We start from the raw sequence: 24,040 nt of genomic DNA on the forward strand, positions 1-24,040 counted from the left end.
GAAAACAAAGAGGCAACCCACGGAATGGGAGAAGATATTTGCAAATGAGAGTACAGACAAAAGGTTGATATCCAGGATTTATTAAGAACTCCTCAAACTCAACACACACAAAACAGACAATCATATCAAAAAATGGGCAGAAGATATGAACAGACACTTCTCCAATGAAGACATACAAATGGCTATCAGACACATGAAAAAATGTTCATCATCACTAGCCCTCAGGGAGATTCAAATTAAAACCACATTGAGATATCACCTTACACCAGTTAGAATGGCCAAAATTAGCAAGAAGGAAACAACATGTGTTGGAGGGGATATGGAGAAAGGGGAACCCTCTTACACTGTTGGTGGGAATGCAACTTGGTGCAGCCTCTTTGGAGAACAGTGTGGAGATTCCTCAAGAAATTAAAAATAGAACTTCCCTATGACCCTGCAATTGCACTTCTGGGTATTTACCCCAAAGATACAGATGTAGTGAAAAGAAGGGCCATCTGTACCCCAATGTTTATTGCAGCAATGGCCACGGTCGCCAAACTGTGGAAAGAACCAAGATGCCCTTGATGAATGGATAAGGAAGATGTGGTCCATATACACTATGGAGTATTATGCCTCCATCAGAAAGGACAAATACCCAACTTTTGTAGCAACATGGAAGAGATTATGCTGAGTGAAATAAGTCAAGCAAAGAGAGTCAATTATCATATGGTTTCACTTATTTGTGGAGCATAACAAATAGCATGGAGGACATGGGGAGATAGAGAGGAGAAGGGAGTTGGGGGAAATTGGAAGGGGAGGTAAACCATGAGAGACTATGGACTCTGAAAAACAATCTGAGGGTTTCGAAGGGGTGGGGAGTGGGAGGTTGGGGGTACCAGGTGATGGGTATTATAGAGGGCATGGATTGCATGGAGCACTGGGTGTGGTGCAAAAATAATGAACACTGTTATGCTGAAAATATATAAAAAATAAATTAAAAAAAAAAGATGGTTCTCTGAGAATGTGGAGTACAGTAGCTAAAAGGGCTCTCTGGTGACAGAGAAGCCCAGTCTAGATGGTGAAGAGCCAAAAGTTGGCAAAAATTAGTAGGGAGGATTCTCAGGTCACAGCTGGGAAAACCAGTGGCAGGGGTAAAAGAAGGTAAGTGAAAGTTAGAATGGCCACATGGCAAGGAAGGATCTAAGAACAAAGACGGTGACAGCCATCAGAGGTTTGGAAACAGTGAAAATGTGGGGGTAATGGTAGAGTGGCCTCTGGTGACAGAGAGAAGACCAGTGATAACAGTTAAAGGAACGATAAGGGAATAGGACTCAATGTGATGGCAAGATACAATGAGAAAAAGGGAAACAGAAAGGATCAGAAACAAAATGGGGTCAATGAGGGAAGATGAACTTTGGAAAGTTACTCTAAGGACTCATTCAGAAAGCCTGGCAATTGGGCCTTTGAAGAATCTGGTAAAGGACTGCAGACAAGAGGCAAGAGTGCTCAGGCAGAAGGGCTGAGAACTGGTTATCTAGAGTTTCTGGTGAGACGGGAGAGAACAGAGGACTCCCAAAGAATAGGTCACCTGCAGAAACTATACTGCACCCCTCAAGTCTGGGCTCTTGCTATAGTAGTTAAAGAAGTTTTAATGGCCCGAAAGCTTGCCCATGGGGACTGCAGGAGGCAAAAGGCACAAACTTCAGCCAGGATCAGAATGGGGACAGAAAGGTCAGGCAAACCAGGAAGGGATCAATTTCCCCACACTCCTCACAGTACAATACACCTTCTGTCACTCTCCTGGAGGCTTTGGAGAATGGATTTCCTCAGTTTATGTCAATCTCAGGCTACACTTGGGCCCAGAATTACATGAACTATATTAGAAAGAGATTAGGAAAGGAGCATCTGGCTGTCTTAGTTGATAGAGCATGTGACTCCTGATCTCAGGGTTGTAAACTTGAACCCCACGCTGCATGTAGAAATTACATACATACATATACACACATACATGAGAGATTAGGAAAGAGGGGGAAGACAAACATGTCTAAAGACAAACAAATCAGCTCAAGGCCAACTTTAGTTTCTTTCTGGCAAGTTCTCCAAACCAGGAAGTTAGGAGACTAGGTGTATGTGGTGGAGGTAGGAACATGGATGCTGCAGAATAGGTTTTGGAGGAGACTGGAAATTAGACTCTGAGAGCCCTAGGAATTTGTGATTAAATGGTGAAGGATAATAAAAGACTCATACACGTATAGTGTTTTATCATTTACAAAGTACTTTCACACTTGTTATTCAATGTGTCCCATTAAACAACTCGTCAAGAATCAGGCTTGAGTAAGTTACATAAACGTACATTGTTAGGACCAGAAAAATTTCCTTCCCCAAATAACCAGTTCTAGTCCCCCATACCTCAATTCAACAACCACGTAGCAAGACCTGTTGTCCAGCTTCATCATTCTTTGATTAAAAAGATACACTCGGTAGGGACTCCGAGAAACGTGCCAGGTTCTAACTTCCTATGAGTGTCTCCTCTAAGGGATTTGTTTTCTGCGAGGGACTTGCTCTAGGATCTGCTATCCTCAGATACTGTGTACCAGGCACTTTCTGAAAAGAAGAGACTATGTTTAATCCTAGGGGAACTCAGGGTTGAATAGGTGGGAGCTTACTTTTTAATGCTTCACCTTTGGTTCACTTTTCAATGACACTGAAAGGCAAGAACAAAGGGCTAGAGCTCAATTTTTGCACTCATTTCTCTAACTACAAATATGGATTATTTGAGAATAAGACAACTTTCAACACTAAAAATAATTACACTCTCCAATCCTATCAATCATTTCTAAAGTGGAGAAAAATATCTTCTATTTTGCCTTCTTTCAAAAAACTCAGAGGATTTTCTGCATGTGACCTTTGGTTAAATTTTTAAGAATTTTTTTTTTTTTTTAGATTTACAGATTAATTGCACATAGTACATAGAATTCCATTTACCCATTCCCACTCACTACTCCCCATACACAGTTTCCTCATTATGTACATCTTGCATTAGTGTGGCACTTTTTTCTAATTAATGAATCAATATTGATATATTTTTCTTAACTATAGTCCATAGTTCAAATAAAATTCATTCTTTATACAATTGTATGGGTTTCAACAAATGCATAAAGACACAGATCCACCATTATAGTTTCTTATGGAATAGTTTACTGCCCTAATAATCCTTCATGTTCTACGTCTTCATTCCTCTAATCCCTCCCCCTGAAGCTCGGGCAATCATTGATCTTTTTACGGCTCCTGTAGTTTGCCTTTTCCAAAAGTGTCATGTAGTTGGAATCACACAGTATGTAGCCATTTCAAACGGGCTTCTTTCACTTAACAATATGCATTTAAGGTTCTACCATGACTTTTCTTGGTGTGGTTGCTCACTTCTTTTTACCATGGAATACTATTCCATTACATGGATGTACCACAGTTTGGTTATCCATTCACTTTCGGAAAGACATCTTGGTGGCTTCCAGCATGGGGCGATTATGAGTCAGGCTGCTACAAACCACTGTGTGTAAGTTTTTGTGGGGACAAGTTTTCAGTTCAGTTGGGTAAATACCTAGGAGGACAATTGTTAGACTGTATGGTAAGAATATTATTTAACTTTCTAAGAAACTGCCAATTGTTTTCCAACGTGGTTGCATCATTTTGTATCCTCTGTTGCTTGGCCACACCTTGAGCAAAGGTATTGTCAGATTTTTGAATTTTGACCCTTGTAGTAGGTATGCAGTGCTATCTTATTATTTCAATTAGCCATTCCCTAAGGCCTGATGCTGTTGCACATCTTTTCATATGCTTATTTATCATCTTTATATCTTCTTTGGTGAGGTATCTGCTCTTTTGCTCATTTTAAAAATGAGTTGTTTACTTATGGTCAGGTTTTTAAAATTTCTTGGTTTATTTGCATACCATTTCTTTATCAGATATGTTTTGCAAATGCTATCTCCAAGTCTGGGGCTTATCTTTTCATTTTCTTAACAGTGATTTTTCAGAACACAAGTTATTGATTTTAATGAAATCCAACTTACCAATTATTTTTTTGTGAATTGTGCTTTTGGTGTTCTATCTATAAAGTCACTGCCAAATCCAAGGTCACCTAGATAGTCTAAGTTACTTTCTAGAAATTTTGTAGTTTTGCATTTACATTTAGGCCTGTGGCTTAAGTTTTTAGTTAATTTTGTGAAATATGCAAAGTCTGTGTCCAGATTTTTTTTTTTTTTTTGCATATTGATATCTGGTTATTCCAGCACCATTTGTTGAAAAGACTACCCTTTCTCCTCTGAACTGCCTTTGCTCCTTTGTCAAAGATTAGTTGACTGTATTTGTGCAGGTCTATTTCTGAGCTCTGTTCTTTTCCATTGATCTATTTGTCTATTCTTTCACCAATACCCACTGTATTCATTATCGTAGCTTCATAGTGAGTCTTAAAATCAGATAGTAGCAGTCTTCTGATATTTTCTTCTTCAATATCATGTTGACTATTCTGGGGTCATTTGCTTTTTCATATAAACTTTATGTTTTTTAAAGATTTATTTATTTTGTGAGAGAAAGGATGTGCATGTGGTGGGGAGGAGCAGAGGGAGAGAGAGCATCTCAAACAGACTCTGTCCTCAGCACTATCCCAGGACCCTGGGCTGAAATCAAGAGTAGGACACTTAACCAACTGACTCACCCAAGATACCCTCATATAAACTTTAAAAGCAATTTGTTGATATTCACAAAATAGCCTGCTGAGATTCTGAATGGGATAATGTTGAATCTGTATATCAAATTAGGAAGAAATTAGATCTTAATAATATTGAGTTCTCCTCTCCATGAACACACATCTCTTTCCATTTGTTCAGATCCCCTTTGATTTCTTTCCCCAGCAGTATTTTGTAGCTTTCCTGAATTAAATATTCTACATATTTTATTATATTTGTACCTAAGTATTTTACTTTCGGGAGTGTGTGCCAAGAATTACCCAAATAAACTTGTGTGTGCTGTTGCCATCTCATGGTGATATCTTTTTCCTCAATCAGTTCCCAAATCCTCAAATTCAATCCCTACAAGTAGAGATGATGGGATTTTAGAGATGAGCAGGAAATCAATGTGAGGTCCACCCAAGTCAGCAGGACAATCAGTTGGCAAAAATGTCCTAGCTGTCCTTAACGTTTAGAATTCAAGATTTAAAAAATCTCCATGTCACTTTGGTGTGACACTGCTGTGTGGTATATTATGCTCTCTCTATTTTTTTATGTTTCTCTGTATTTCGATAGTCATGTCACCAAGCAGTAGTGACAGCAAGGAAGTGGACCCACATCACTGGAAATGACTTTTGAGGTACATGTTAAGTTGCCCTGGAAGGAGGTCAGCCTGGGTCCCCCACTAGCATGTGCTGAATACTGAAAGACCTTGAATGGGCTTGAATGGAAAATGAAAATTACATGCCTCTGGACGAAGGTGGGTTTTAACTTGTATTCAATCTAGACATAGAAATCAATACCTCCTTCTTCAATTTTCCCCAAAAGACACTATTTATAGAAAAATGATTTAGTGAGTAATGTAGTCTTTACTAAACATAGTGTAAGGATGACAAAGAGCAAGATAGCTGTATATCACACAATTAGGCAACAATTAAAAAATCCTGTTTCTGCTATTCTATTTATTTTTCATTTCTTTTTTAAAAATTTAAATTCATACACTCTCTTTTAAGGATCTCAACTCTGTCTCATCCTGCTGGTCCTTCTCTTCCTTCTCTCTCTCTCACTCAAATTACTACACGCCTGCCAGCATTTAAAAATTTTGTCCTTTTATAATAAACAACTTCTCAGCTTTTTCAAATATATTCACATCAACCTACATATCCATCCTGATTTGTGGAGAAAGATGCCCTCTTTTAACACAATACAATCTTTTAAGAGTGTGATTTAAATATCTATCTATCTATCTATATATATATCTATATATATCTTTTGTTAGTTTTGAATGATGTTTATGGATACTTCCTCTGTGAGAGTTTTCTTGATAGTTCCCATGTACTTCCTAACATTTCACCCAAATCTCAACTGGTCTCTAAGTATTTTTTTTTCCTTCTATGATTATATAATTTATGGAATTCTAATTTTTCTCATAAAAATAAGTCCTATCAAAAACTCCGATATTCAAAAATATATTCTCATGAAATAAATTCATATGTGATGGAGATAAATGTACCATGTAGCTAGGCTACCTTTTAAAAATATATAAAAAGATATAATTTGTACATAGTAAAGTTCACCTTTTGAATTTTCACCATTCACCCTACCACCTGAATTTTGACAAATACACACAATCATGTAAATAACCCTCAATATGTATAGACTACTACTGTATGGATATATCACAACTTATTTATGCCTTCACAAGCTGATGGTCATTTAAGGTGAAGAAAATAAAGGGACTTAAGTAGAAGTAAGGTTTCTACACCTCTAAGGTAGTGATTTTTTTTTAAGTGGTGAAATCTTAATACCAATAGACTATGGCAAGTTACATACGGATATGATAATGCCTAGAGGTGAGTGCTATGAAGTGTGTAAACCTGGTGATTCACAGACCTGGGGATAAAAATATATGTATATAAAAAATATATGTTTATAAAAAATAAAAAAATAAAAAAAAAAAAAAAAAAAAAAAGAAAACTAAATGAAGTGATTTTATTTTTCAAGATCTTCCAAATTCAGTATATACTACTTGAATAAAAGGGAGACTTGGGTTAAAAAGAACAACAAAACAAAACAAAACAAAACAAAAACCCTTCCTTCTGGTGAGAGATAGAAGCAGGAAAATGTTTATCCTTAGCCCAAAAGATGGACCTAAAGCCTGCATAGTTTCCATAAGAATCAAATATGTGCTGGTTGCTACATTTTTATAGTCTTTAAGGGTCACATGACTATCTGTGGATCTCATGGGATAGCTAATCACTCAATAATAAGCACCAAGAAAATCTTGCAAAAGCAGTTTTACCAATAGAAATTCAAAGATATTTGAAGAAACTTTTCTAATCTGAAACTCTCTACAAGACCCTTTCCCTTTGATTGCTCAATATACAACCACCAACCTCACACAACAAAAAGTGCAACTCTATCTGCCCATGGGTCCTGCCCCTGTGTCACTTAAATCAACGTACTAAGCTGCACCATGAAACATCTCAAGAATTCTTTCTTGACCATTGTGCTCAATGGCCCTACAGTATTTGGACAGGGACAGTGACAAAGAGAATCCAAGAGCTTAGGTGCAGCTTTGCTTAAGTCTTTTTTACCCCCAGTCTTTGTTTCTTAGTTTTTTTTTTTGTTTTTTTTTTTTTAATATCTTGAGTTATACCACCCTTTGGAATGTGTCTTGTCTAAGTACTCAGGAGAGAACCTCTTGCCTGTAGCTACCTTATAGGGAGAGACAAAAATCCTTCCTCCCAGCTGGACACTAGTACCTTGGACATTACATTGTTGGACTCAGAAATCAGGCTTTCCCTGTTTTACCTGTTCTTTTAATACTTGCATACCTCTTAGGCATGGGATGACCATACATGTCATTAGGATGGTAATCAATCTTAAGATTTCCTCCTAAATATCCTGGTATGAGCCTCTGATAAGCATAAAATCAAATATACATCTGACCCATGCTTCCTGAAAGGGATTAGTTGGAGCTGTTACCCAGTTGGGGCACTCACCCAACAGGGAACCAGCTTCCTTGGCACTGAATCATGGATAAAGCTCATGAGAAAGTTGCCCAGATCAGATATGAATTCTATACTTTCATTTTTTCATGTCTTTCATTTGTCTTTATCCATGAGCTATTTGATTGTCTCAGTCTTTCTGAGATTAAAGGTGCTTCTAAATTGGGGAGGCAGTGCCTGGGTGGCTAGTTGGTTAAGTGCTTGACTCTCAATTTCAGCACAGGTCATGCTCTCAGGGTCACGAGATCAGGCTCCATGCTTGGCACATGAAATCTGCTTAAAATTCTCTCTCTCCCTAGCCCTTCGCCTCCCTTAAAAAAATTACTTCTAACTTAGATATGTGATCCTTAATATGATATTGAATAGCTTCCCCTTTTCAACAAAGGCCAGAACATTTACCCCATCCATTAACACTAGATCTAGAGGTTTACAAAGGGCATTATTTTTGCTTGTTAAATGCATTGACTCCCTCAAATTGAAAGAGGCAGCCTCAACTTTGGGACATTTCAGTCCATCCGCCAGTACCTACTGTAGCCTCGGATGTAGTAGGAAAGTGAAGGGAGGTTGACGTCTCTTCTCTAGTACACAGGTGTCAAAGTGGAGAAGAAGAGGGATGCTTTCTGCCATTCCGAACCCCAGGAACATTTGTCAATATTCTTGATGGCATGCGATTTGGAAGCTGAGGGGGTTTTTGGTAATGTACTCATAATGTATTTTCCTCATTTTATAGGATTTAACTGTGGGATCCACTTCCTTAGTTCTAAAGGATTCCCCCTCGGGCTGTTTCCTAGAATAATGGAATCAATTTGGACAACAGGATTTAAAGAGGAAGTAAATCATCCTTTTCTGTAATAATGCCTGGCCTCAATATTCCTTGGAGAATGATGAAAAATGGCCCATTGACCGGTACTTAAACTTCAATAATATTTATCAATTAGACCTTTTTTGTAGGCATCATGAAATGGACTGAAGTGCCCTATATCCAGGCCTTTATGGCAGTCTGTTAGGATACTAAACTAAGAGAGACTCGCAGGATTTGTCTGGCAAGATTCCAGGCCTCTCACCTTTATTTCAAATGATGAAAATCCAGCCTAATTTCAGGAGTGTTTAATAGAAGCAATTTGTAAATACACAAATTTAGACTCAATCACACCAGAAGGGATGGCTGTTCTAAATATGCATTTTATGAGCCAGTCAGCAGACATTCACTGTAAGCTGGCAAAGATGGCCCTATCCGCTCAAACTCCAACTCAGAATGGTTTGCAGTACTTGATTTAAAGGATGTCTTCTTCTGTATTCCCTTAAGCAAAGTGGCCCAGCCTCTATTGGCTGTGAACTCACTCCGTTAGGAGAACATCAGGCATGCCAGCTTGCAGGGACAGTCCTACACAGGGATTCAGAGACAGCTCCCATTTGTTTGGCCGCACACTCAGTGGAGAACTTAAAGATCTTACATTGCCTCAGGGAACACTACAATATGTTGATGATACTTTAATATGTAGATCCATGAAAGAGGTCTCAGACTATAATTCTATTGTACTAAACTTTCTTGGAGAGAGAGGATATCAAGTATCATCTAAAAAAGGCTCCAAGTTTTAAATAGAAGATATGATACTTAGAAAATGAATTATCTCCTGGACATCATTCCCTGTCAATTGAGAGAAAAAGAGCTATAAAGGAATCGGGACCTCCCACCACAAAAAACCCCAACTCCGAACCTTTTTTTGGAATGCCTGGGTTTTGCTGGATCCTAGTGTTTAGAATCTTAGCCAAACCTCTATATGAGACCACTAGAGGACCTGATGAAGAACTTCTTAAATGGGACAAAGAACAACAGGGGGCCTTTCAACAACTAAAAACTAAGTTATCCTTTTCCCAGCTCTGACTCTGCCAAATTTAGAAAAGCCATTTTCTCTATTCGTTGCTAAAAAACAGGGCCAATCCCTAGGAGTACTAACACAAAAACTAGGGCATAAATTGAGACCTGTAGGATATTTTTCCAAAGCCACTGACAATGTAGCCCGCAGATGGCCAGCATGCCTCTGAGGAGTAGCCGCTATTGTACTACTAGTAGAAGCATCTAACATTTCAGTGGGATAGCCATTGACACTGATGATCCTCATTGGGTTCAAGGAGTTTTGGAAACTAAAGGACATCAATGGATGACAGGGAGACAACTGACTAAATATTAAGCTATATTCCCAGACTCTGCCCATACTGTTCTCAAAACCTGTCAAACCCTAAACTTGGCAACCCCCATTCCTGGATAAGACCATGCCCCTAGTCTGTCTGTACATGGCTGTAAAGAGATAATAGAACTAGTCTATTTCAGTCATCCAGATCTAAAAGATCAAGCTATAGATAATGCTGATGATAGTTGTTTTATGGATGGTAGTAATTTTACAGAGGGAAGACAAAAGCAAGACTGCCTATACAATTGTTTAACAAAAACCATCAAGGCCAACCTACTACCAATCAATACTTCAGCTCAGGAGGCAGAACAGATAGTTTTCAGGTACAGGTCTATGAGTTAATATACATACAGATGTAGAATATACCTTCCTTGTACTTCATGTCCATGATGCCCTCTGGAAGGAAAGGGGATTATTAACCAGTCAAATGCCCATATTAAATGTGGATCTGAGGGGCACCTGTGTGGCTCAGTCAGTTAGGCATCTGCCTTTGGCTTAGGTCATGATTCTGGAGTCCTGGGATCGAGCTCCACATCAGGCTCCCAGCTCCATGGGAAGTCTGCTTCTCCCTCTGCCTGCTGCTCCCCATGCTTGTGTGTGCTCTCTCTCTCTCTCTCTCTCACTCCTGTTCTGTATCAAATAAGTAAATAAAATCTTAAAAAAATATGGATCTTAAATTATAACTCTGGGAGTGCCTGGGTGGCTCAGTGGGTTAACGCCTCTGCCTTTGGCTCAGGTCATGATCTCAGAGTCCTGGGATGGAGCCCCGCTTCCCCCTCTCTCTGCCTGCCCTCTCTGCCTACTTGTGATCTCTTTCAAATAAATAAATAAAATCTTTTAAAAAATTATAACTCTGTTAGAGGCAGTACATCTCCCTAAAGAAGTTGCTGTAGCATACATCAAAAGGGAGAGAATTTAGAATCTAAAGGAAATAACAGTCAACTGGGCAGCCAAACTGGCAACTTGAACTAAACTAGTTATGAGTCTTATTCCAGTTCTAATCCCTTAAGCACTGATGTTCCTACTTATACTATAGAGGTGGACAATAAAGCACTCGGGAAGGGTATACTAAAACCGCCAAGGGATGGTATAAGAATGATAAAGGAAAAATCTTTGTCTTTAAGGAAAAACAATGGAAATTAGCAACAGGCCTACACCAGGCTACTCAGATGGGAAGAGCAGCTCTATGGAATTTCATCAAACCAGTTTGCTGGAAGAGAATTAAGAACTGTCTCACAAAGTCATGCAAATCCTGTAGAGTACATCCCAAGGTTAACCCAGAAGGTGAACTATGACCACCCACTCCTTTCACACCTGTCCAAAGTCATGGAACATAGCCTGGGGAAGACAGACACAGGGATTTCACACAAATGCCATCTTGTAAAGGATATAAGTATTTATTAATCTATATAGACTCCTTTACTGGATGGATGGAGGCCTGTCCATGTAAGACAGAAAAGGCTACTCAAGGAACAAAGACTTTATTAAGGATTATCATCCCCTGGTTTGGGCTCCCTCAATCTCTTCAAAGTGATAATGCCTTATCCTTTATTGCCTAAATAATTCAAAAGAGAGCCCGTGCCCTTAAAATTAAATATTTTTTACATACACCCTGGTATCCTCTATCACTAGGCAAAGTGTAAAAGACTTACTTACCAGAATTTTAAAAGACACCTCACTAAGATGACCATAGAAATGGGGTGACTGGATGGCTCAATGGGTTTAAGCCTCTGCCTTTGGCTCAGGGTCCTGGGATCGAGCCCTAAATGGAGCCTTGCATGGGCCCCTCTGCTCAGCAGGGAGCCTGCTTCCTCCTCTCTCTCTGCCTGCCTCTCTGCCTACTTGTGATCTCTGCCAAATAGATGAATGGAATCTTAAAAAAAAAAAAAAAAAAGACCATAGAAACACAAGAAAAATGGGCAACTCTTTTAGCAATAAGTATTTTAAGAATGAGAACCACCCCATGGGAAATATTAGGGTTAAGCCCTTTTAAATTAATATGTGGTAGACCTTTCCTTACCATTTATTTATCCTTGGATCCAGATTATAATAATCTAGTAAACTTTTCATTAGAAGCTGGATTAATCCATAAAACTCTTAATGAATATGTTAGTATTATCAAAATCAGACCCTAATGGAAATTAAAATTTATTTTGTAAACAAACTCTGGAGAAATAGTTGATTTAAATGATTGGAAGACAAACAACTTAGGAGAACTAATTCGAAAACAGAAGGACCTTTTAAGGCCATATTAAGCACTCCCACTATGGTAAAACTAAAAGGTCATTCAACACGGACTCATATTTCTTTTTTTTTTTTTTAAAGATTTTATTTAATTATTTGACAGAGAGAGATCACAAGCAGGCAGATAGGCAGGCAGAGAGAGTTGAAGGGAAGCAGGCCCCCTGCTGAGCAGAGAGCCCCATGCGGGACTTGATCCCAGGACCCCGGGATCATGACCCAAGCCGAAGGCAGTGGCTTAACCCACTGAGCCACCCAGGCGCCCCTGGACTCATATTTCTAAATTAAACTTATAACCCCTTCAACACAGGATGACAACACATTGGATGATATGCCTACATATTCCTGAGAACTGGTGGAAGATCTCAAATTCCTCTTCAAACAATAAGACAAAAACGATGATTTTCTTTTACTTGCCATCTATACACCATATCTAAATGGTAACTTCCTTCTACAATGGGAACAGAGAGGCCCTTAATAAATACAAAATTAAATCCTTAAATGACTTTCAAAATAACAATAGATTATTAAACACTGAAATAAATGTGTAAAGCAGTTCTACAAAATAGAATGGCATTACATGTTTTGACAGCAGCACACGGAGGAAAATGTGGCATTATTGAAACAGAATGTGTGTCTACAGTCCAGATTATGACAAAAATATAATCAGATTACTTACGGATATAAAAAAAATCAATGCATTTTAAGACTCTTCTAAGTCTTTAGACTAAGTCTAAGTTCTAAGGGACTCCAATCCCTTAGCGATTGGCCAAATTCTTAGAGGACTATGGCCTACCTAAAGGGTCTTGTTATCACACTTCTTGTTTTTATTATAATATCAATCTCTTAATGTGCTGTATCTTCTGCTTTGTTTTCTCCTATTGTCGAGGTACATGTAAACAGTTCCTGACTCTTTTGTTGAGAGATGATCCTTACTATATGAAAACAGTCCTTCCTTGATGTCCACTCTGTACTCTGCAGCAGTGGCCTTCTGTAAATATTATTTGTAGGGACAGATAGTGATAAGTTTTGGTCCATAGGTAGGGACTTCTCTACAACTCCCTGCCAACTTGAAGAAGTTACAGAAGATGAACTTTTCATCCTTTAACAGTCTTAAAGATTTAAGGACCGAAATTTGGTCAGGGGTAAAATGATGAAAGAAGCAGGAAAATGTTTACCTGAAATGTTAGCCCAGAAGATGGACCTACAGCCTGCATAGTTTCCATAAGCATCAAATTGTGTTGACTGCTACAGTCTTTAAGGGTCTCATGACTGGCTGTATATCTCACCAACAGTTAATACTGAACTCAATAATAAGCACCAGAGAAATATTGCAAAAGTAGTTTTGCCAGTAGAAATTCAAAGAAATTTGAAGAAACTTTTGTAATCTGATAGTTCCTGCATGTCCCTTTCCCTTTGATTATGGAGTATATAACCACCTCAAGTGCAGCTCCTTCTGCACTTTTCATGGGTCTTCCCCCACCCCATGCTATTTAAATGAACTTACTAAATTGCACCTTAAAGGGCTCAAGAAATTTGACAATGGGCATCACTTCTACCTCTAGTGAGGAAAGATTTGGCAATGGTTCCTATCTGGCACAGTACGGGACCCAGGCTCTCAATCAATTAAGAATGTATCGGTGTCTGAGTTTACAAAGGCAGTTGCCTTAGATTTTTTCCACCCGAAGGCAAAGGCCTGAAGCCCAGACCCCAGAGCACTGGGGTGCTCCGTGGACTCACTGGGCATCACTCTAAGGCTATGTGGCAACTGCAGCAGGGCCCCAAGCCCAACCTTTACTCCAATGGTGTAAAAGCCCTTTTCCTGTTCAAACCACTACTCACAATAACCCTATCAGGTTGGTATCCCTATGTCCCATTAGAGCGAGACCTGGGACAGGTCAGTGACTTACCCAAAGCCCGGCAGTGGATGCCCCGTGGAGCCTCAGTAAACACGAATTAGGAGGGTGGTGATTCTGAAGAGCTCCGTCGACCGTCGACCTGCACGCGGCTCTCCTCGCGTACAGGCCCAGTTTTGAGCATGGCCTCCAGGACCTTCCATCGCGGCGACCAGACCTGGGCTGTAGAAACCGCAGCCTAAGGCAGAGAGCGGCGTCCAGGGTCTCACTGGCACAAACCCCCCGCATGCCTGCCTGAAATAATGGCACTGAACGTCGAAGGGCCCCTCAAGAGATCTCCAAAATCCCCCTCAGTGAGCATAAATCAAGATTTTTTGTTTTCTAGAAGTAAAGAAGAAAACCCTCAGAGCTCTGGAGGGTGGCAGGCAAAGGCCATTTGGAGCCTGAGGCGTCCTCAGCTCAGGCCCCGCCCCCACGTGGCGTGCACCTTCAGAGCGCTCAGAACACCTGTGCCTCGTATCAGCCCATTCCTTTTCCGGGGGGTGGGGGCAGGGGCAGTGCGCCGCTAAGGGCCAAGCAACAGGTGCTAGGGATAGACCTCTATAAACGAGGGCACAGACACTGTTCGTGTTCCGAGGGAGGAAAGATAAATAAGCCAAAAGTTAGAATGAAAACTGCTGTGTTGAGGGAAATAAAGGTATATATCCCAGTCTGGGAGGGTAAAGGAAAGCACTTTTTAAATGAGAAAAAATAAAGTAGTTCCCTTAAGGACTTCAGGTCTCCCTAGTACCTCTGCGAGGTGGTGGGAGACAGAAGTTTGAGGAAAGTGGAGAAGGTATGAGAAAGTTTTGAGAGGGGTGAGCCAGCATTGGCTGAGGGCACAGTGATGTAAGTGCCACAGTATTAAATGTAAGCAAGCGCCACAAGGCAGTCGGTAAAAAACGCATGGCTTTAATAAATGAATGAACGAATAAGTTTCAGGTGGTATCGTAGTTGTCCATTGGTTGTAGACCGTGAATTTACAGTGGTGACAATACACTTATGTGAATGATCTTACTAGAGGGTAGCCTGGAAAAGGCAGAGTGTTTGGATTTTGCTAGGCAAGGAAAGAAAGAAGAGTGGGTGGGGGGTGGGGGGCTGTTTGGGATGCTGGTTAAGTGATGGACGGTAAAGTCTGTGGTGGAGAGGGAAGAACTGAAGACAAGAGGTTGCTGATGAAGGAAGTGGAAGGATGGATAGGAGGTCCTGACAAGGTTGAAGACTTGTGGAGGTAAGCTAGAAGGCCTGGAGGTTGAGTTCAGAGGGTGAGATAGAAACCACATTATTTTGGGGCGCCTGGGTGGCTCAGTGGGTTAAAGCCTCTGCCTTAGGCTCAGGTTATGATCCTAGTGTCCTGGGGTTGAGCCCCGCATTGGACTCTCTGCTCGGTGGGGAGCCTGCTTCCCTTCCTCTTTCTCTGCCTGCCTCTCTGCTTACTTGTGATCTCTGTCAGATAAATAAATAAAATCTTAAAAGAAAAGAAAAGAAAAGAAAAGAAACTACATTATTTCAGCAGGCAGAGCTGTTTGTGGCAAGTAGGGCCTAGGTTGTGGTCACAGCTTTATTGGAATAGAAGCAAAGAACTCCAAGATTGAAAATCTAGATCTGGGAAATGAGGTGCCAGCTTCTCGGATGGTCCATCGCAGAGATGTCTACATCTCCCAGGTAGCTTCCCCTCTTTGAGATCCCTGCCCTGGACCCCATCCTGCCCTCCTCTCACCTCCCAAGGTCTCTACAAGTACCTGCATTCAGACTTGACAGCAAGCTTCAGAGCTCCAAGAGGCAGTGGTGTGGCTATGAGGCCCAAGTCAGGAGTTGGATCATGAGAGAGGGCTGTAGTAGACATCTGTTTTGTGTTTGTTTTATTTTATCACCCATCATTCTGTAAACTGTACCTCAACTGCTGTCTAGAGAAACTAACTCCATTTTTTAGTGTCAGTCCATCTGCAAATGTGTCTTCCCCCACATCTCATAATAATAGCTCTTAACTTACTAACCTCAACCAGTCACCTCTTAAGCCTAAGAATGAGGCTAGCACAGAAAAGAGAGAGCCAAAATATGGAAATAAAATAAATTCTGGTAACATCCATTGAGACTCTGAATCAGCACTGCTGCCTGAAGCTGACCCTGCTCCCAGACCTTTCAACTACATGACTGTTCGCTATGCAGGAAGGTTCTTTATCACTGGCTCCATCTTCTGGGCTAACACAATAAATATGTTTTAACCTGTCAGTACCTCACTCTGTCTTCTTGTTATAATATATAACAATTATATATAATAATTATATAAGATATAAACAGTACCAACTTCAGAGAGTGATAAAGATTGAACAGGTTAATAAGTATAAAACGATAAATTTGTTATACAACACCAAGGTATAAGTAAGATCATATTAACTTTTCCAAATTAAGCTCAATCTGGCTCTTAGCCACTAGAGTAAGAAGAAACCCATTTGGGTATCATGGCAGCTCACCTTCCTATTTAGTGAGGGTGAGTTGGAGTGGGTGGTGAAAGTATATTGCTAAAAAATTCTGAGAAAAGGGTCTCTGATGTTCAGTCCATTATGGCTGTCATTAGGATGCTCATTGTCCAACCCTACATGGTCCATTCAAAAGCAGGGGGCTCCGTAGCCAGGCCAGAGATAAATTTTAATGCCTGTCTTTAAATGCAGTTCATATTTCAGTAACTAATTGCATGACCTGAGTTGAACAATTAGCCAAAATTAGCATACTGATATTCACACACATGTGCCACTCACACAGCTGTTTGTACCACCTCTCTTGTTGAGATGAAAAGGGCAGTTGAATGACCTATGAGAAAGATTATTGAACATGAGGTACTTTTAACCAGGGCAGGGAAGTGAACCAGGGTGACAGCATCCTCCCTGCCAACTCCTCCACCTCCATCAGAGAGCTAAAAGTTCAGCCCTCTATTGTTCTGGAGTGTGAATAAGTGTAACAGAGGGGGAAGAAGGTGAACTCCAGGACATTTTCACGGAGGTCAAGGTAAGAGTTGGCAGCGCTCATATCCTCAGCCTTCATTAGGCAGTTACAGTCAGGTGGCAACAATTCTTCACGAAGCGTACAAGAGACACAGATTTCTTCCTTTGCATCAGAATTCAGAAACTAACCATTCCCAAAAATTGTTTTCACATTTTGCTCTGCGAAGCTAATTATCCCTTGTCTTTCGTGGTGACTGCATGAGGACTATTCTGGTGTAACTGTCCTTTTCTCCCTCCACAAGCCGTGTATAATTCAAGTTAGTGAGGGAAACAGGAGAAAGACTGGCAGACCCAAGTTGTGGGGTGGAGTCTTTATTATTTTTTCTCAGTTTGACAAGCCCTGGATGTTTTTAATAGTAATTTTAACTTTTTAAAAAAATAATGGCAGTATGATATAAACAAGAAAGTATTCTAAAAATCTGTCCCCTGAACAGGTACAAAAAAAAGAACTTGGCATGAGGGTGGATATGCATTGTCACTGTCAATCTCTCTCCATGACCCTGGTGATCTCGTAGAAGTCAAAGCAAGCCCTCAGCGAGAGCTGAAGCCTACCCTTTTCTTTTTCTAAGCCTAGGCTTCCAGGATGTCTGAAACCTATACTTCAAACCCAATGTGGACAGAAAGTAACACTCTTCTATTAAAATAAACACACATGTTTAAAAATAATAAATATTCTTGGTTATGAAAAAGATCATCCCCTCCAGAGGATGGGGTGGCATGGAAACTATACATTTTTTTTTTTTTCTATCTAGATTGAACTTTCTGAGTGAGAGAAGTTTTTCTCTTAGGAGAAATATCTGACTAAATTAGCCATCTGCAAAGATGGAGCCACGAGAGTAGTTGAAGGTGGTCTACACCACCTGACATCCTTGTGTTGGCAGGCCTGGCTGGGAGAGAGGTTCAATATACAAAAACCACTTGTATTTCTGTGTGTTAGCAATGAAAGCACTGAAAACCTAAATTTCTAAAAAGGTATTACTTACAATAGAATAAAAACCCATAAAATGCTTAAGAGGTCAATCTAACACAATATGTATAAGATCTGCATACTTAACTTAAAACAATGCAAATTTATTCTCTCACAGTTTCCTTGGGACAGGAGTCTGTGTATGAATTGGTGGGTCCTCTGTTCAGGGTCACACTGACTGAAGTCAAGGTGGTGACTGGGGCAGTGTTCGCATCTGGGACTTGAGATCCTCTTCCAAGCTTATTTAGGTTGTCAGCAGAAATTAGTTCCTTGCAGTTGTAGGACTGAGGTTCCTGCTTTCTTGATGGCTGTCAACAGCTATCAATAGCTGTTTCTTGATGGCTACCAATAGCTCTAGGAGATATTCTCAGCTCCTAGGGACTACACACTATTTCTTACAGCGTGGAAGTTTGCTCTTCCAAGGCCCGCAAGTGAAATTGTATTCATACTTTGACTCTCTTTTTCTAGGGTCTTCCACCTGATTAAGTCAAGCCAATCCATATTCCCCCTTTTGATTAACTCAAAATCAAGTGCTTTGGGTCTTTAGCTATATCTACAAAATCACTTTTTAATATAATGTAAGATTATAGGAATTAAATCTATCACATTCACCATTCTGCCTACACTCAAGGGAAAGGGATTGATTACACAGGATATGCATACCAAAGTGGTGGAGGGAGGTTCTTAGGAACTATTTTAGAAGTCTTCCTATCACTATGTTAATGGAAAGATCCAATATTTTTGAGATGTTCATTTCCCCCAAGATAATTTACATATTCAATGCAATCCCAATAAAAATTCTTAAAATCTCTTTTGTGGAAATTGAAAAGCTGCTTTTAAAATATATACATAAAATGAGCCCTGATGTATAGAATTGTTGAATTGCTGTATTATACACCTGAAACTAATATAACGTTTTATGTTAACAATACTGGGATTAAGATTTTTTAAAAATAGCCTCTAAAATAAAATAATACACATAAATCCATTTGATTTAGTATAGCCAGAGCAATTTTAATAATGAAGAATGAGTCAGAAAAACTTACACTACTCTAATGATTACAGTAATCAAGTCTTTTTGGTACTGGTAAAAACAACATAAATAAGTATCAGTGGAACAAATTAAAGAAATAGATGCAAATATACATACATAGCTTTCAAATAAAATTTGCCAGTAACCTGAGGGACACCTAAGCAGCTCAGTTGGTTAAGGGTTGGCTCAGGTCATGATCCTAGGGTCTTGGGATTGAGTCCCTCATTGAGCTCCTTGCTCAGCAAGGAGCCTGCTTCTCCCTTTAACTGCTGCTTTCCCTCCTTGTGCTCAGTCTCTGTCTCTGTTTGACAAATGTCTCTCAGTTTGTTTGACAAATGTCTCTCAGTCTCTGTTTGACAAATAAATAAAGTCTTAAAAAAATTTTTTTTGTTAGTACCATTCAATGGAAAAGGAAATTCTTCCCCACAAATGCTACTGAATTTATAAGAAAAAAAGATAGCCCTTGAATCCTACGTCATACTGTATGAAAAGTGAACTTGGAAAAGATCACGGACCAAAAATGTTTTTTAATTTTTTTAAGATTTATTTATTTATTTTAGAGAGCCAAGGGTGGGGGAGAAAGAGACTATGAGTGCAAGGGGAAGAACAGAAAGAGAGGGAGGGACAATCTCAGGCAGGGCTTGATGTCCAACATGAAGCCCAACGTGGAGCTCACATCCCTGAGATCATGACCTGAGCTGAAATCAAGAGCCTGACGCTTGACTGACTGAGCCACCCAAGTGCCTCACAGATGTAATGCTAAAGCAAAAATGTACAACTTCTAGGAAGAAAACATAGGATAAAGTCTCTGTGACTTGGGATTTCTTAGGATTCAAAAAAAGACACAAAAAATACAAAATCTAAGAGAAAAGATGAACAAATTTGACTTTATCAAAATTATAAACTTTTGCTCTTTTAAGAAAATGAAAGGCAAGCCACAGAGTGGGAGAAAATATTCATAACTTGCATTTCAGATATCATGTACAAAGAACTCTTTGAACTCAAGGAGAAGAGACAACTCATCAAAAGTATTCAAAAGGCTTGAATAAACATATCGTTAAAAAAAGACATGAATGCCACACTAGTAAGTACATGAAATGATGTTCCACATCATCAGTGATCATGGAAATGCAAATGAAAATCCAAATATATACCGTTACACACCTATTAAAACAGCTTAAAAAATGACTGACTGTACTAAGTGTTCATCAGAATAGGGAGCAACTGGAGTCCTCAGATACTGTTGGTAGAATGTCAAATGGTATAATCACTTTGGAAAAACACTTGGCAGTTCTTGAGCAGGAAAATTAATACTTACCTTATAACCTTGCCATTACACTTCTAGGATTTACCCAAGAAAATGAAGATATATATCTACAAAAAGTCTTGTGTATGAATGCTTATAGCAGCTTTATTTGTGGGAGCCATAAACTGTAAATGGCCCAAATGTCCACTAGCAAGTGAGTGTATAAACAAAATGTGTTGTGTTTACATAATGGAGAGAAAGAAAGAAAGAAAGAGGACAGGAAGAAAGGAAGGAAGAAAAAAAGGAAGGAAGAAAAAGGACAGGAAGAAAGGAAGGAAGGAGGAGAGAAAGAAAGAGACAAGGAAAGAAAGAAAAGGAAAGAAAGAAGAAAGAAAGGGAATGAATTATTGGCATGCAAAATTATGGATGAATCTCAAGATACTCATACTGAATGAAAGAGACCTTTATAAAAGGATACACACTATATTATTTCATTTGTAGAAAATTCTACCAAAACAAAGTAAGCCATAGGAGCAGAAACAGGATCAGAGGTTGCCTGATAACCTGAATGGACAGTGAGATGGACTGTGAAGGGAACCGAGGAGAACTTTTGTGAGTGGTGCAATTGTTTTCTTCTTAACTGTTATTGCCCAAACATATTAAATTGAGCATCTTAGATTTGTTCAGTTTATTATATGAAAATTATACCATAATAAATTTGTGAAAAAAACAGAATTCCTAGGCGCGGGCACCTGGGTGGCCCAGTTAGTTAAGTGTCTGCCTTCGACTCAGGTCATGATCCCAGGGTCCTGGAATAGAGCCCCGTGTCCAGCTCCCTGCTCAGTGCGGAGTCTGTTTCTCCCTCTCCCTCTTCCCCTCTCCTGCGTATGCTCTATTTCTCTTTCTCTCTCTACCCCAGCATGCGTGCACTCTCTCAAATAACTAAATGAAATCTTTTAAAAAATGGAATTTCTATAATCTAGAAACAAATAAAAAAATGTAATTTTAAAATGGTATAATAAGAGAAAAGAAAGGGCCAAGAAATAAACAAATTATAACATTTGAAAATGTACATGGAAAATTATAAAACTTTGTTAGAAGATTATAAAGAAATCCTATATAGTAGAAAATATATTATGTTCATGGACATAAAGACTAAATATTACCAGGACATCAGATCTTTCCAAATCAGTCCACAAATCAAATGCCATGCCAGTAAAAAATTTAAAGTTCTCATGGAATCTGAGGAGCTACTTGTAATATTTTTACAGAAGCTCACAGCTGAAAACAGACAAAACAAAGTTGAAGTGGAAGGACAAAATGTGATGGCTTGGTATAAATCTCTAGTACTGTGAGACAATGTGGTATAGGAGTAAGCATAGACATATTAACTGGACAGAATAGAGAGCTTATAAACAAATCTGTACATTATATAAAACCCTGATATATGATACAGTTGGATTGCATATTTATGGATTATTCAGAAATGGTCCTCAGGTGATTGTCTATGTGGAAAACAATTAGGCTCTCTATCTCACACCATTCACAACATATAAATTTCATATAGATAAAAATAAATATGAAAAGTAAACTTTAAAATGAGAAAAGAAAATGAAGGACACTATGTCCTGAGGATATGAAAGAGTTTTTACAAAGAGTATAATAAAAAGAACAAAGCATAAAGAAGAGATTGATAAATAGAATACATTAAAACAAGATCAGGGGTGCCTGGGTGGCTCAGTGTGTTAAAGCCTCTGCCTTCGGCTCAGGTCATGATCCCAGCGTCCTGGAATCGAGCCCCACATCGGGCTCTCTGCTCTGCAGGGAGCCTGCTTCCTCCTCTCTCTCTCTCTGCCTGCCTCTCTGCCTACTTGTGATCTCTGTCAAATAAATAAATAAAATCTTAAAAAAAAAAGATTAAAATTTTGTTCATCAAAAATCATTGTTAAAAAAGTGAAAGTAGGGGCGCCTGGGTGGCTCAGTTGGTTAAGCGGCTGCCTTCGGCTCAGGTCATGATCCCAGGGTCCTGGGATCGAGTCCCACATCAGGCTCCTTGCTCAACGGGGAGCCTGCTTCTGCCTCTGCCTGCCTTTCTGTCTGCCTGTGCTCATTCGCTCTCTCTCCCTCTGTCTCTGACAAATAAATAAAATTAAAAAAAAAAAAAAAGTGAAAGTAAAAAAAAAATGAAGGCCAAGCCATAGACTGGGAAAAGTTATTTACAATACATAGAACAAAGACTTAGTAAAGAATTTATTGAAGAGACCAACAAAAGTAAATGATAAGAAAAAAAAAAAAAAAGAACCCAGCCAAAATGAACCCCAAGGGTGAGTGCTTTTGTCCTCTGTATATTTTTTCCTGGTTTGTTGAAGATTATTTGACCATAGAGTTGAGTGTCCATATCTGGGATCTCTACTCTGTTCCATTGTTTTAGTGTCTGTTTTTGTGCCAGTACCAGGCTGTCTTGGTGATAATAGCGTTGTAGTAAAGCTTGAAATCAGCAATGTGATGTCCCCAATTTTGTTTTTCTTTTTTAACATTTCCTTAGCAATTGAAGATCTCTTCTGATTCCATACAAATTTTAGGATTGTTTGTTCCAGCTCTTTGAAAAATGCAGGTGGAGTTTTGATCAGGGTGACACTGAAAGTATATATGACTCTAGGCAGTATAGAGATTTAAACAATGTTTATTCTTCTGATCCATAAACATGGAGTGGTCTTCCATCTTTTTGTGTCTTCTTCAATTTCTTTCATGAGTGTTCTTTGAATACAGATCCTTTACCTCTTTGGTTAGACTTATTCCCAGGTATCTTATGGTTCTTGGTGCTATAGTAAATGGAAATGATTCTCTAATTTCCCTATTTTTTCAGTTAGTGTATAAGAAAGGAACTGATTTATGTACATTCATTTTGTATCCTTCCACATTACTGAATTGCTGTATGAGTTCTAGTAGTTTGGGGATGGAGTCTTGGGTTTTCCATATAAAGTATCATGTCATCTGTGAAGAGCCAGAGTTTGACTTCTTTTCTGGCAATTTGAATACCTTTTATTTCTTTTTGTTGTCTGATTGCTGTTGCTAGGACTTCTAGTACTATGTTGAATAAGAGTGGTGAGCTTGGGCATCCTTATTGTGTTCCTGATCTCAAAGGGAAGGCTGCCAGCTCTTTCCCACTGAAGATGATATTTGCTGTGGGTTTTTGGTAGATAGATTTTATAAAATTGAAGAATGTTCCCTCTATCCCTATACTTTGAATCATTTTAATCAGGAACAGATGCTGTATCTTGTTAAATGCTTTTTCTGTATCAATTGAGAGGACCATGTGGTACTTCTCTCTTCTCTTATTGATTTGTTCTATCACATTAATTGATTTGTGAATGTTGAACCACCCTTGCATCCCATGGATAAGTCCCACCTGGTCATGGTGGATAATCTTTTTAATGTACTGTTGGATCCTACTAGCTAGGATCTTGTTGAGAATCTTAGCATTCATATTCATCAGGGATATTGGTCTGAAATTCTCCTTTTTAGTGGGGTCTTTGGCTGGTTTGGGGATCAGGGTAATGCTGGTTTCATGACAAGAGTCTGGAAGTTAACCGTCTGTTTCTATTTTTTTGTAACAGCTTCAGGAGAATAGGTATTATTTCTTCTTTGAGTGTTTGGTAGAATTCTCCAGGGACTCCATCAGGTCCTGGCCTCTTGTTTTTTGGGAGGTTTTTGATCACTGCTTCAATCTTATTACTAAATAATGGTCTATTT

Source organism: Mustela lutreola, chromosome 1, assembly GCF_030435805.1.
Source record: "Mustela lutreola isolate mMusLut2 chromosome 1, mMusLut2.pri, whole genome shotgun sequence".
Classification (NCBI taxonomy): domain Eukaryota; kingdom Metazoa; phylum Chordata; class Mammalia; order Carnivora; family Mustelidae; genus Mustela; species Mustela lutreola.